Below are 12,409 nucleotides of genomic sequence, written 5' to 3' on the forward strand. Positions count from 1 at the left end.
TGGCCCAATTCGTGGTTCCCTCTCTAGGTCCTACCAAATCCTGACAGACGCACAATCCGCCACGGATCCACCCTTCCTAGCTAAATGGAAAAGGGACTTACAAACTACATTCTCCAAACCACAGAAGGACAGAATACTCTTTTTCGCCCATAAGTCGTCACTCTGCAGTAAATATCAGGAGATCTCATATAAGCTGATCACACGCTGGTATCGTACACCGGTGGTGTTGGCCAAAATATTCCCCGTTCAATCTGACCTCTGCTGTCACTGTGGGCAACAGACTGGCACCATTCTCCACATTTTCTGGGAATGCCCTAAATTACAAACATTCTGGCAGCCTGTCCTGAGACTCATCCACAAGTTCACAGACATTTCCTTAGCCAATGATCCCGCAGCAGTTCTTCTCAATCTAACTCCTATGTCGAGAAAGCGTTATCATAAGCGTTATCATAAACATCTCCTCAATGCAGCTAGGGCCTGCATCCCAAGTCGTGGAAAGAGCGATCTGCTCCAATGGTGACCCAGTGGTTCGCAAGGGTAAATGATATTGAACGAATGGAAGACCTGACTGCCACAATGAGGGATAAAACGGAGGAGCATGGGAACAGATGGTTCTACTGGACCCAGTTTCGCTTTTCGGAGGAATACCTCCGCGAGACATAGTAAGCTCATGGTGATCGTTGGAGATCGCTGTTCCAAACGTTGGACAGCTGATGAGCTGGTGAGCCGAGGGCGTCTCTTGCTCCCTGGGAGGGGACCCTACCCAGCCGAGGGCGTCTCTTGCTCCCTGGGAGGGGACCCCACCCTATCCACTCTACCCCCTTACCCCTTCTTTTCCTTTTCTGCCATTTCCTTCCCCAATCTTCTCTTTCCCCTTCTCCCTCCTTTCAGTTCTACTATTTCCCTTCTTAACTCAAAAAAGGGAAAAGAAAATGGTATGTTCCGACCCCATTTGACTACTACACAATACTCTTCCCCTATCTATGGATATCTAAACTCTTCGAGGGTAGCAGGGCTAGTATCAATAATATTTTAAGTGGTAGAGGATCCCAACGAGATGGAGCTTTAATCTCATCTTGATATGACCGCAAAGCTGTACACGTGCTATTCTCCTCAGACTTCTTACCATTGGCTCTGATATCCATGCAATATGATCATTTGTTTGTAACTATTTGTATCACACATTCTGTGAAGTTGCCTTTGCATTGTATGTCGCATACTACTAAATAAAAAAAAAAAAAAACAGAAGCCTATGGCACCTGGTATTCCCAGGCGGTCGCCCATCCAGGTACTAACCAGGCCCGACACTGTTTAGCATCCGAGATCAGACGAGATTGGGCGTTTTCAGGGTGATGGGGCCATAGGTGATCTCTTTGGGCACTCTCAACCCTCTTGACAAATGCCAAGATGGTCACCTTGGGAAACAAGTGAAAAAAAAAACAGGTCAATGTCAACAACATAAAAAGAAGAATACGGCACCTGGTATTCCAACGCCATCTCCCATCCAGGTACTAACTAGGCCCAACCCTTCTTAGCCTCAGAGAAGAGAAGAGATAGGGCTCTTTCAGGGTGATGCTGCTGTAAGCGATCACTTTGGGCACTCTCAACCCTCTTGACAAATGCCAAGATGGTCACCTTGGGAAACAAGCAAAAAAAGAAAACGAATCAACGCCAACAACATAAAAAGAAGCCTACAATAACTGGTAATCCCAGGTGGTCTCCCATCCAGGTACTAACCAGGCCCGACTCTTCTTAGCCTCCAAGATCAGACGAGATTGGGTGCTTTCAGAGTGATGTGGCCATAGGCAATCTCTTCAGGCACTCTCAACCCTCTTGACAAACACCAAGATGGTCACTTTGGGAAATAAGCGAAAAAAAAACAGGTCAACGCCAACAACATAAAAAGAAGTCTACGACACCTGGTATTCCCAGGCGGTCTCCCATCCAGGTACTAACAAGGCCCGACTCTATTAGCCTCCAACATCAAACGAGATCGGGTGCTTTCAGGGTGATGTGCCCGCAGGCAATCTCTTCAGGCACTTTCAACCCTCTTGACAAACGCCAAGATGGTCACCTTGGGAAACAAGCAAAAAAATATAAATAAGTCGGAAGCTAGAGACAATACGGCCCGAGTCCTCAATTTAATCCATGCGGCGCATGTACAGGGAAGGCCCTTGCTTATGTTGTCAACGGACGCGGAGAAGGCCTTTGACAGGGTGGCCTGGCACTTTATGCAGGCCACCCTGGAACATATAGGTCTTAGCCCCAACATGATGAGCTGGGTAATGTCGCTTTACTCCACGCCGTCGGTAGCGGTACGGGTGACCGAGGGGTGCTCGGACTCTTTCCCCATCACTAATGGGACAAGGCAGGGGTGCCCTCTGTCTCCCCTAATTTTAATTCTGACACTGGAACCACTTATGTGTCACGTTCGGAATGACCCGAATATTACTGGCATATCCAAACCCTCGGCACACCACAAAATTGCGGCGTACGCTGACGATCTAATTTTTTCCGTCTCCAATCCACACATTTTGCTTCCCAAAATACTTGCGTCTCTACAGCGACACGGCAGCCTATCAAACTATAAAAACAATTGCGCCAAGTCGGCTGTATTGAATATATCGGTCCCGGATGGTGAGGCCAAGAGGCTCCGGTCCGCTTTTCCATTCTACTGGGCTGAAAAATCTATACGTTAACTGGGCGTTGACATCGCAGCGGATTTAGCGCAATTGTACCTGCTTAATTTTGTCCCTCTCCTGGATAGACTGAAATCTGATTTGGGAAACTGGCATGCTTTAACACTGACCTGGTTCGGGCGCTGTAATGCATTCAAAATGATGGCCCTCCCTCGGATCTTATACATGTTCCAGACATTACCGATCCGGTTACCCCCAATTTTTTTCAGACAACTGCAGGTGCTGCTCCGGGACTTTATTTGGGCGCGCAAACCGCCCAGAGCCCATTTGCAATTGCTTGCCAGACCAAAGGACAAGGGGGGTCTGGGTCTCCCAGATCTCAGACAATACTACAGAGTGACTCTGCTAGCGAGAGTCGTTGATTGGCATTGTAATGACCCACACAAGCAGTGGGTGGAGATGGAGATTGAGGATGGTTCCATTCTCCTATTGACCTCCCCGTGGCTCCTGTCCTCCCTACCAAAAGACCTCAGAGGTCACCCCGTAGTGGGAGCTACGTTGGCTGTTGTGCGGAGGTTGTTCCGCTGCACACACATTGCTCCCCTGCCATCACCAATGACTCCGGTTATAGGTAATCCAGACTTCCCATCGGGATTTACCAACAAGAAACTGCGACAGTTGACAGTGGTGGGGAAACAGCGTCTGGGAGAGGTGTGGCCCACGGGAGGGCTCCCGACCACGCAAACTGTCGCCGAGCTTTCTGACCCTCCGCTTGACTTGTTTAGTCCTTATCAACTTCGTCACTTTCTTCTGGCCATACAAAGGGCCCCCTACACTCCTAGAGACCTGACACCCTATAAATCCATCTGTCACAAAAGGGAACCTGTGCGACACACCCTCTCCCTCCTGTACAACCTATTGAGTAGTCAGGAGGAGGAGTCGACCCCACCATTTATCCACAAATGGGAGAGGGACTTAGGCATCACATTTACCCCACAACAGATAGGGAAGATCCTGACCTTAGTACATAAAGCTTCCATCGCAAACCAATATCAAGATACAAGATAGTCTCACGCTGGTATAGAGTCCCATACCTTCTGAATAAAATGGATAGATCGATCCCGGATGTTTGTTGGAGGTGAAATTCAGATATGGGGACCATGGGACACCTTTTCTGGGCATCCCCGACCTTGAGGAACTTTTGGGTTCCCAGTAGCGTGCCTTCTACACTTGACCGAACAGCCTGTTCGAAAATACAAAAAAAAACCTCACGATGCAACTCCTGAATGCCGCCCGGGCCTGCATTCCCGCACTGTGGAGGCAGCCTCAGCCCCCATCCAAGGTGCTGTGGTATTCCAAAGTCAATCATATTCTCCGGATGGAAGAATTGACCGCCACCCCTCACAACACTGAAGAGGCATTTAGTGTTACATGGAGGCCCTGGAGGTATTTTACTGGTACTCGAGACTACATTCGGGAGGTGAGCAGTGCCCCCGTCCCAGAAAACGACTGAACATCTAACGTTTACCTACGTAGGCCATGTCTGCCCTGGGTGGCATTCCCCCCTCCCTTTTTGTCTTTATTTTTCTTTTTTTCCCCGCCGCCATCCCCCCACCTCCTCTCTCTCCGTCTTTGCACTCTCTTCTTCCCCCGTCCTCCCTTTAACTATGCCTTGTCTCCTTACTAGCCTTCAGGACCCAGAAGAACCCCAGGGTTCTGGACATGACCGGCTCATATTTTACTCTGGTTCACGTAGGTCATGATAAGCTGGCTCGCTGTGGTCCCAGTTGTTCTCCATGATTACATTTGTCCGAACGGAGCTGCACTAGTTATACTGTACTACATGTCGGAGGTGGGGTTTCTCTATTTTCTGCATGAAACTGTAGGACTCCCCTCTGAGAACCCAGAGTTATTTGGCTGCCTATTTTTTGTTAGCATGTAATTGTGACCCTGGGTCATGCTGTATGGTTGACTGTTATATTTATGTTGTTCTACTTAATAAAAGAATAATAAAAATAAAAAAAATAAGTCAATGCCAACAGCTTAAAACTAAAGCCTATGGCATTGAGAAATCCCAGGCGGTCTCCCATACAGGTACTAACCATGTCCCAACCCTGCTTAGCCTCTGAGATCAAATGCACGCTCAACCCTCTTGACAAACGCCAAGATGGTCACCTTGGGAAACAAACAAAAAAAACAAGTCAACGCCAACAACATAAAAAGAAGCCTGCGGCATCTGGAAAACCCAGGCGGTCTCCCATCCAGGTACAAACCAGGCCCAACCCTGCTTAGCCTCTGAGACCAAACGAGATTGGGCGCTTTCAGGGTGTTGTGCCCATAGGCAATTTCTTTGTGCACTCTCAACCCTCTTGACAAATGCCAAGATGGTCACCTTGGGAAACAAGGGAAAAAAAACAGGTCAAAGCCAACAACAAAAAAAGAAGCCTATGGCACCTGGTATTTCCAGGCGGTCTCCCATCCAGGTACTAACCAGGCCCGACACTGTTTAGCCTCTGAGATCAGATGAGATTGGGCGCTTTCAGGGTGATGGGGCCGTAGGTGATCTCTTTGGGCACTCTCAACCCTCTTGTTAAGCGCCAAGATGGTCACCTTGGGAAACAAGCGAAAATAAACAGGTAAACGCCAACAACATAAAAAGAAGCCTACGGCACCTGGTATTCAAAGATGGTCTCCCATACAGGTATTAACCAGGCCGTACACTGCTAGGCCTCCGAGATCAATGAGATTGTGCGCTTTCAGGGTGATGTGGCCATATGTGTTCTATTTAGACACTCTCAACCCTCTTGACAAATACCAAGATGGTTATCTTGGGAAACAAGTGAAAAAAAAAAGGTCAACGCCAACAACATAGACCCTGCCGGTCTCCCATCTGACCCAGACCCTGCTTAGCCTCTGAGATTGGGCGCTTTCAGGGTGCTGTGACCTCAGGCGAACGCTTTGGGACATACTCAAAACTCTTGACTGATGCTAAAATGGTCACCTTGGGAAACAAGCGAAAGAAAAACAGGTCAAAGCCATTAATATAAAAAGATTCCTACGGCACCTTTAATTAGGTACTATCCAGGCCGGACCCTGCTTAGCCTCTGAGATCAGATGAGATCGGGCGCTTTCAGGGGGATGTGGCCGTAGGAGATCTCTTTGGGCTCTCTCAGCCCTCTTGACAAATGCCAAGATGATCACCTTGGGAAACAAGCGGAAAAAATAAACCATGTCAACGCCAACAACATAAAAAGAATCCTACGGCACCTGGTATTCCCAGTTGGTCTCCCATCCAGTTACTAATCAGGCCCGACAATGCTTAGCCTCCGAGATCAGACAAGATCAGGCACTTTCAACGTGATGGGGCCATAGGCGATCTCTTCGGGCACTCTCAACCATCTTGACAAACGCCAACATGGTCATCTTGGGAAACAAGCGAAAAAAACCAAGTCATTGCCAACATTGGAGGCTAAGCAGGGTTGAGCAATCAGTTTCCTTGCCTGAAATAGGCATCTCAGAACTGCCATCTGGCTACTTCCCGGGTTTCCAACTCCTTCAACTAATCCCAGGAGACAATACTTCGCCTCCATCCTGGTGGAGGTTCCAACCACCCGATCAATGGTTCCTGTCACCTCTGTCCAGTAACGGATCAACTTCGGGCATCTCCAAAACATGTGCATCATGTCTCCCCCCATGTTCCCACACCGGGGGCAACTTGCGTCCGGCCGTTCGGCCAAACTGAAAAAGTTTACGAGGAGCATAATAGGTTCTATATAATAAGAACAGATGTGACATCCTCTGTGAAGAGAGCCACAATTCACCACAGGCAGGATTCCTGTGGCCAATTATAGCTCAGGGGGGTTTAGTACACACCCCACACTATATAAGGCCGCCACAGAGAGTCTAGTGGGTACAGAAGACAGGCTGGTGTATTCTAGCTAGTTTTTACAGTCTAGTGTATACAGAAGACAGGCTGTGGTATACAGAGAGTTTAGTGTATTCAGAGAGTCTAGTGTATACAGTCGGCGAGTGTATACATAAGACTGGCTAGTTTACACAGTGTTTACAGAGATGCAAGAGTGTACAGAGAAGCTGGTATATATAGAAGACTACAGCATACAGAAGAAAGGCTAGTTAATACACAATACAGAAGACTCGTGTATGTAGATAGGCTTGAGTATACAGAGATGCTAGAGTAAACAGTGAGGCTGGGGTACACAGAGAGGCTAATTTAAAGAGAGGCTAGTATATACAAAGATGTTAGTGTATATAGAGAGGTTAATGTATAGAGAGGGTCGAGAGTATACAGAAAGGACAGTGCATATAGAGAAACTAGTGTATACAGAAGACAGGCTTGGGTATACATCAAAGCTGACAGTGTATACAGAAGACTGAGTAGTGCATACAGAGAGTCTATTGGGTAAAGAAGACAGGCTGGTGTATTCTAGCTAGTTTTTACAGTCTAATGTATACAGAAGACAGGCTGTGGTATACTGAGGGTTTAGTGTATTCAGAGAGTCTAGTGTACAGAGATGCAAGGGTGTACAGAGAAGCGAGAAGCTAGTATATATAAGGCTAGTGAATACAGGCTAGTGAATACAGAATACAGACTCGTGTAAGCAGATAGGCTTGAGTATACAGAGATGCTAGAGTAAACAATGAGGCTGGGGTACACAGAGAGGCTAATTTAAAGAGAGGCTAGTATATACAAAGATGTTAGTGTATATAGAGAGGTTAGTGTATAGAGAGAGTCGAGTGTATACAGATAGGACCGTGCATCTAGAGAGACTAGTGTATACAGAAGACAGGCTTGGGTATACATCCAAGCTGACAGTGTATACAGAAGACTGGGTAGTGTATACAGAGATTCTAGTGGGTACAGAAGACAGGCTGGTGTATTCTAGCTAGTGTTTACAGTCTAGTGTATACAGAAGACAGGCTGTGGTATACAGAGGGTTTAGTGTATTACAGAGATGCAAGGGTGTACAGAGAAGCTAGTATATATAGAAGACTACAGCATACAGAAGAAAGGCTAGTGAATACAGAATAAAGGCTGGCTTCTACGGAGAGGCTACCACTACGGAGATGCAGAACACTATCTAGGGTATATAGAGAGGCTAGATTATACAGAGAGGCTAGTGCATAGAGTGAAGCTATTGTATATAGAAGCCTGGTTAGTGTATACAGAGAAGCTAGTGTGTACAGAAGAAAGGCTAGGCAGGCTATAAAGAGAGACACGTTTTTACAGAAGACAGTTTGGGGTATACAGAGATGCTAGTTTATACAGAGAGACTAATGTATACAGAAGACAGGCTAGGGCATACAGAAGACAGAAGACGGGCTAGTGTATTCAGAACATAGGCTAGTGTATATCGAAGACAGGCTATTGTATGCAGAAGACCGGCTAGTGTAAACATACTGGTGTATATAGAGAGGCTAGTGAATTTAGAGGGTAGGCTAAGTGATAACAGAAGACAATCTGGGCTATACAGAGACATCTCATTATTTCATCTAACTCACATCTCTAATGGAGTTTGTCTCATTGCCAGGTTATGCCTTTTCATTCTTATGCTAAATATAGATCACTACACGATTTTAATCATTCACATCAAGCATGCAATAAAACTATCATACATCAAAATAAACCATGTACTCTTTTGCTCTATTTTGCATATTTGTACCGGAACTGTGAGTATGTGACAGTCCTGACACACCATCCTGACTTATTTTTCTTTATTTCTTATTAGAAATGGAGAGTACTATCTCAAAATCCGCTTAAATCTATTCACTTCCATGAGTTCTACCGCTAATTGTACCTTAATGCAAAATGTTCACAAAACCATCCATTTGCTACCAGACATGCTGCACATACTAAGAGTAATGTAACTATCGCTCTCTAACGATGTAAACAGTTTTATTGCTTTTCTGACATTGACCGAGTATCTCTGACATTAACTGAGTATCTCTCTGCACTATGATCTTATTAATAATAATAATAATAATAATAATAATAATAATAATAGGATTGTGTAATGCAAAGATCAACTAGTCTAATATAAGCTTTCTCATTGGTACCGGCATATCCTTTAAATTTAGACTAACGCAACTATTTCTCGGCCATTTTCAAGCTAAGCTTTCAATCTCTTACCTTTGACCTGCGATACTTCCTCCCTACAATATTAAGCCATTTAAATGTCCTATTGGTCGCCTATATTATACAACTCTCTGAAAAGCCTATATGTAGAGAATAAAACTAGTCTTACATCTTAATAAAACAGTTTTATTACTCAACCAGTATCAGCTGTCATGTACTGTATTACTTCTTTTTCTCCACCTTATCTGTCACAGTTAAAACACAGTGACAAAACATTTCTTTTTACCGCAGCAAAATGTGAGAAAAGCAGTGTAAGCCGTCTTTCTGCCATATGCAACCATCTCTCGCTACCTCTATGCAATAGGATTCTCTTTCCAGTGGAAACGGAAAACAGTCAGTGTAAGCCGTCTTCGTGCGTAACAAAATTAATGGAACGATTTACACGTTAGAATTTGCAAGCTACGTCAATTTACTATTAAATAGAGTACCTTTGCATTTATCCCTTGACTTTGCAACTATCCCTTGATCCCTTTTGTGTATTCACTTTATCTCGACCTATCTATGCTGCCTCAATATTTTTCCTAATTTGTTTTGCTATACTTATTATTATTATATTATAGAGATTACTAACTCTAAATCTTTGTAAACCTAACCATATTTATAATGTCTACAGCTAATTTTACGTTAAAGCAAAATTCACACAAAACCATCTTTTTAAAACCTTTTACACACTGAACATTAAGATTAATGCAACCATCTCTCGCTACCTCTATGCAATAGGATTCTCTTTCCAGTGGAAACGGAAAACAGTCAGTGTAAGCCGTCTTCGTGCGCAGCAAAATTAATGGAACGATTTACACGTTGAAATTTGCAAGCTACGTCAATTTACTGTTAAATAGAGTACCTTTGCATTTATCCCTTGACTTTGCTACTATCCCTTGATCCCTTTTGTGTATTCACTATATCTCGACCTATACATACTGCCTCAAAATTTTCCTAATTTGTTTTGCTATACTTATTATTATTATTTTATAGAGATTACTATCTCTAAATCATTGTAACAAGTTATAATGTCTACAGCTAATTTTACGTTAAAGCAAAAGTCACACAAAACCATCTTTTTAAAACCTTTTACACACTGCACATTAAGATTAATGCAACCATCTCTCGCTACCTCTATGCAATAGGATTCTCTTTCTGACTCTATTTTGTGTATTACTTCTTCTCCACATTAACTGTCACACTGATAACCATTTGTAACACATAACACTTGCAACACATTTTTTAACAGCGGCAAGAAGTGGTTGCAGTAGCAAAGCAAAGCAATACAGTTTGGTTACATTAATAACACATAATGCAACTATTTTACATTCATTTTACATTGACATCATGCATACATCCTAATGTAAGCTGTCTATCACTATTAATGTTCATGGTTACTGATACATTATGCCGATGACCAGTGGAAACGGAAAACAGTCAGTGTAAGCCGTCTTCGTGCGTAGCATAATTAATGGAACGATTTACACGTTGGAATTTTCAAGCTACGTCAATTTACTCTTAAATACCCTTTAGCTGCTTAGCTCACACTTTGCTGTATGTAGCCGCGTTTACATGCAATTTGTCTCTTTGCCATGTCATACTTTGCCAGTTATTATACTTTCTCATCCGATAGAAACCTAGTCGTTGCTGATATTTCATGATTACAGCAATCATCTCATCTAATTGCTATTCCGACATTTTGCCTTGGTATTAATTTGCAACGCTCTATTGAACAATGTAAAGGTAAGCTAGATATTTTGTGTATTTCCACTTAAACTCTACCTGTATATACTGTCTCAATATTATCCTTTCTAATTTTGCTAAATTAGATTATAGAGTTTGCTATGTCTAAATCCAGGTTACCTACTCACCTTTATTACGTATACTGCTAATTTTAGGATAATACAAAACCATCTTATTGCTTCTTTACACGCTGCACATGTTAAGAGTAATGCAATGCTACCGTGAACAGTTTAATTACTCGTCTCACAGTAACTGGTATCTCTCTGCTATAGGAAACTGAATTTGTACTAGAACGATCACTCATCTAATATCAGTCCACTCAGTGCTACCGGGATAACTTTTAAATTTAGAGTAATGAAATGATTTCTCAGTCATTTTGGAGCTACTGCAACTAACGCTTCCGATCTCATTTCGACTGCAATACTTAATCTCTGCTATTGCAGAATATTTTGCTGCTGACACGTAATTAACTTGATTGATAAAAACCTACACACGTTGTTGCTGTTATTTCGTGTATTTCCACTTAAACCCGTTATAGTTATTTTGCTATATTTATTACTAGTATAAACAGATTACTATCTCTAAATCCTGGTAAACCAGCTCACACTAAACCATCTAATTTCTACCTTACACGCAGCACATATTAACATATTAACATTTAGCCGGTATAGTGAAATAGTAAACGAAATGTGTAGATCACTCATCTAATATCGTCTTTTCAGTGCTACCGGAACAACTTTTAAATTTAGAGTAATGCAACGATATCTCAGTTTTATGAAGCTACTGCAACTAACGCTTTGGATCTCTTTCCTGATAAATTACGCTCTGCAATATTAAGCCATGTAAATTGTCCTATTGGTCTGCTAACAATGCTATGTATAATAATACAAATCTTTTAAAAGCAATATCGTCTCACTGCAATACTTACACTCTGCATAATATATATGAATAATGCGAATAATGCTAATAATAAAGTCGTCTAAAACTCGGCTATAAGTAGAGAATAAAACTATCTTACATCAAAATAAACCATGTACTGCCAAACCAATAACGGCCAATTACTTAACGTCTATCAGTCAATGACTTAACAAAATAAACTTAGCACTCTTTTGCTCTATTTTGAATAGTTGTAGTTCTCCACATTAACTGTCACATTGATATCACCACTGACAACACACCACTTTTTAACAGCACCAAAATATGAAAAAAGCACTTTATATGTTTCAAAAGTAGTTGCATTAGCAAAAAATAAAGTCCTGTCTTCTTTACACGCTAGCTTTTCTGTATACATTAATCTCTCTGTGTACACCAGCCACTCAATATAGACTAGCCTCTCTGTCTTCTGTATACAGGTGCCCGTAATCTATATACACTAGCCTGCCTTCTTTTTACAATAGTCTCGGTGTCCCAGCCTCTCTGCATACACTAGCCTCACTGAATTCCCCAGACTGTCTTCTGTATACACAAGCCTATCTGTAAAAAAAAATAGCCGGTCTTCTGCATACTCTAGCCTCTCTGTGTAACACAGTCTCTCTCTGGATTCCCTAGCCTACATCTCTGCATACCCAGGACCTTCCTCTGTATAATCTAGCCTATCTGTATACACTAGCCTGTCTTTTGCACAAATTAGCTTCTCTGTAGCCGGTCTTCTGTATACACGAGCCTCACTGTCTACTCTTGGTTGTCTTTTGTATACACTAGCATCTCTTTATACATGAGCTCTCTGTATACCCAAGCCTCTCTGTATACACTAGTCCACCGGTATACATTAGCAAGTCTGCATACACTAGCCTCTCTTTGTAACTCAACTTCTCTCTCTGTATACCTTAGCCTCCATCTCTGCATACCCAGGACGTTCTTCTCTATAATCTAGCCTATGTGTATACACTAG

General features: G+C 43.0%; 4 pseudogenes; all 4 read right to left on the reverse strand.

Annotated features, from left to right (window-relative positions):
- Positions 1-1,247: 1,247 nt before the first annotated feature.
- LOC143937203 (5S ribosomal RNA) lies at positions 1,248-1,366 on the reverse strand (annotated as a pseudogene).
- A 322-nt stretch (positions 1,367-1,688) lies between these two features.
- On the reverse strand, positions 1,689-1,807 carry LOC143937478 (5S ribosomal RNA; annotated as a pseudogene).
- A 3,274-nt stretch (positions 1,808-5,081) lies between these two features.
- LOC143936425 (5S ribosomal RNA) lies at positions 5,082-5,200 on the reverse strand (annotated as a pseudogene).
- Positions 5,201-5,894: 694 nt separating this feature from the next.
- LOC143936677 (5S ribosomal RNA) lies at positions 5,895-6,013 on the reverse strand (annotated as a pseudogene).
- Positions 6,014-12,409: the final 6,396 nt, after the last annotated feature.

This window comes from Lithobates pipiens, unplaced genomic scaffold (assembly GCF_037356315.1).
Source record: "Lithobates pipiens isolate NorthernLeopardFrog02 unplaced genomic scaffold, aLitPip1_a1.2 Scaffold_28, whole genome shotgun sequence".
Lineage (NCBI taxonomy): Eukaryota > Metazoa > Chordata > Amphibia > Anura > Ranidae > Lithobates > Lithobates pipiens.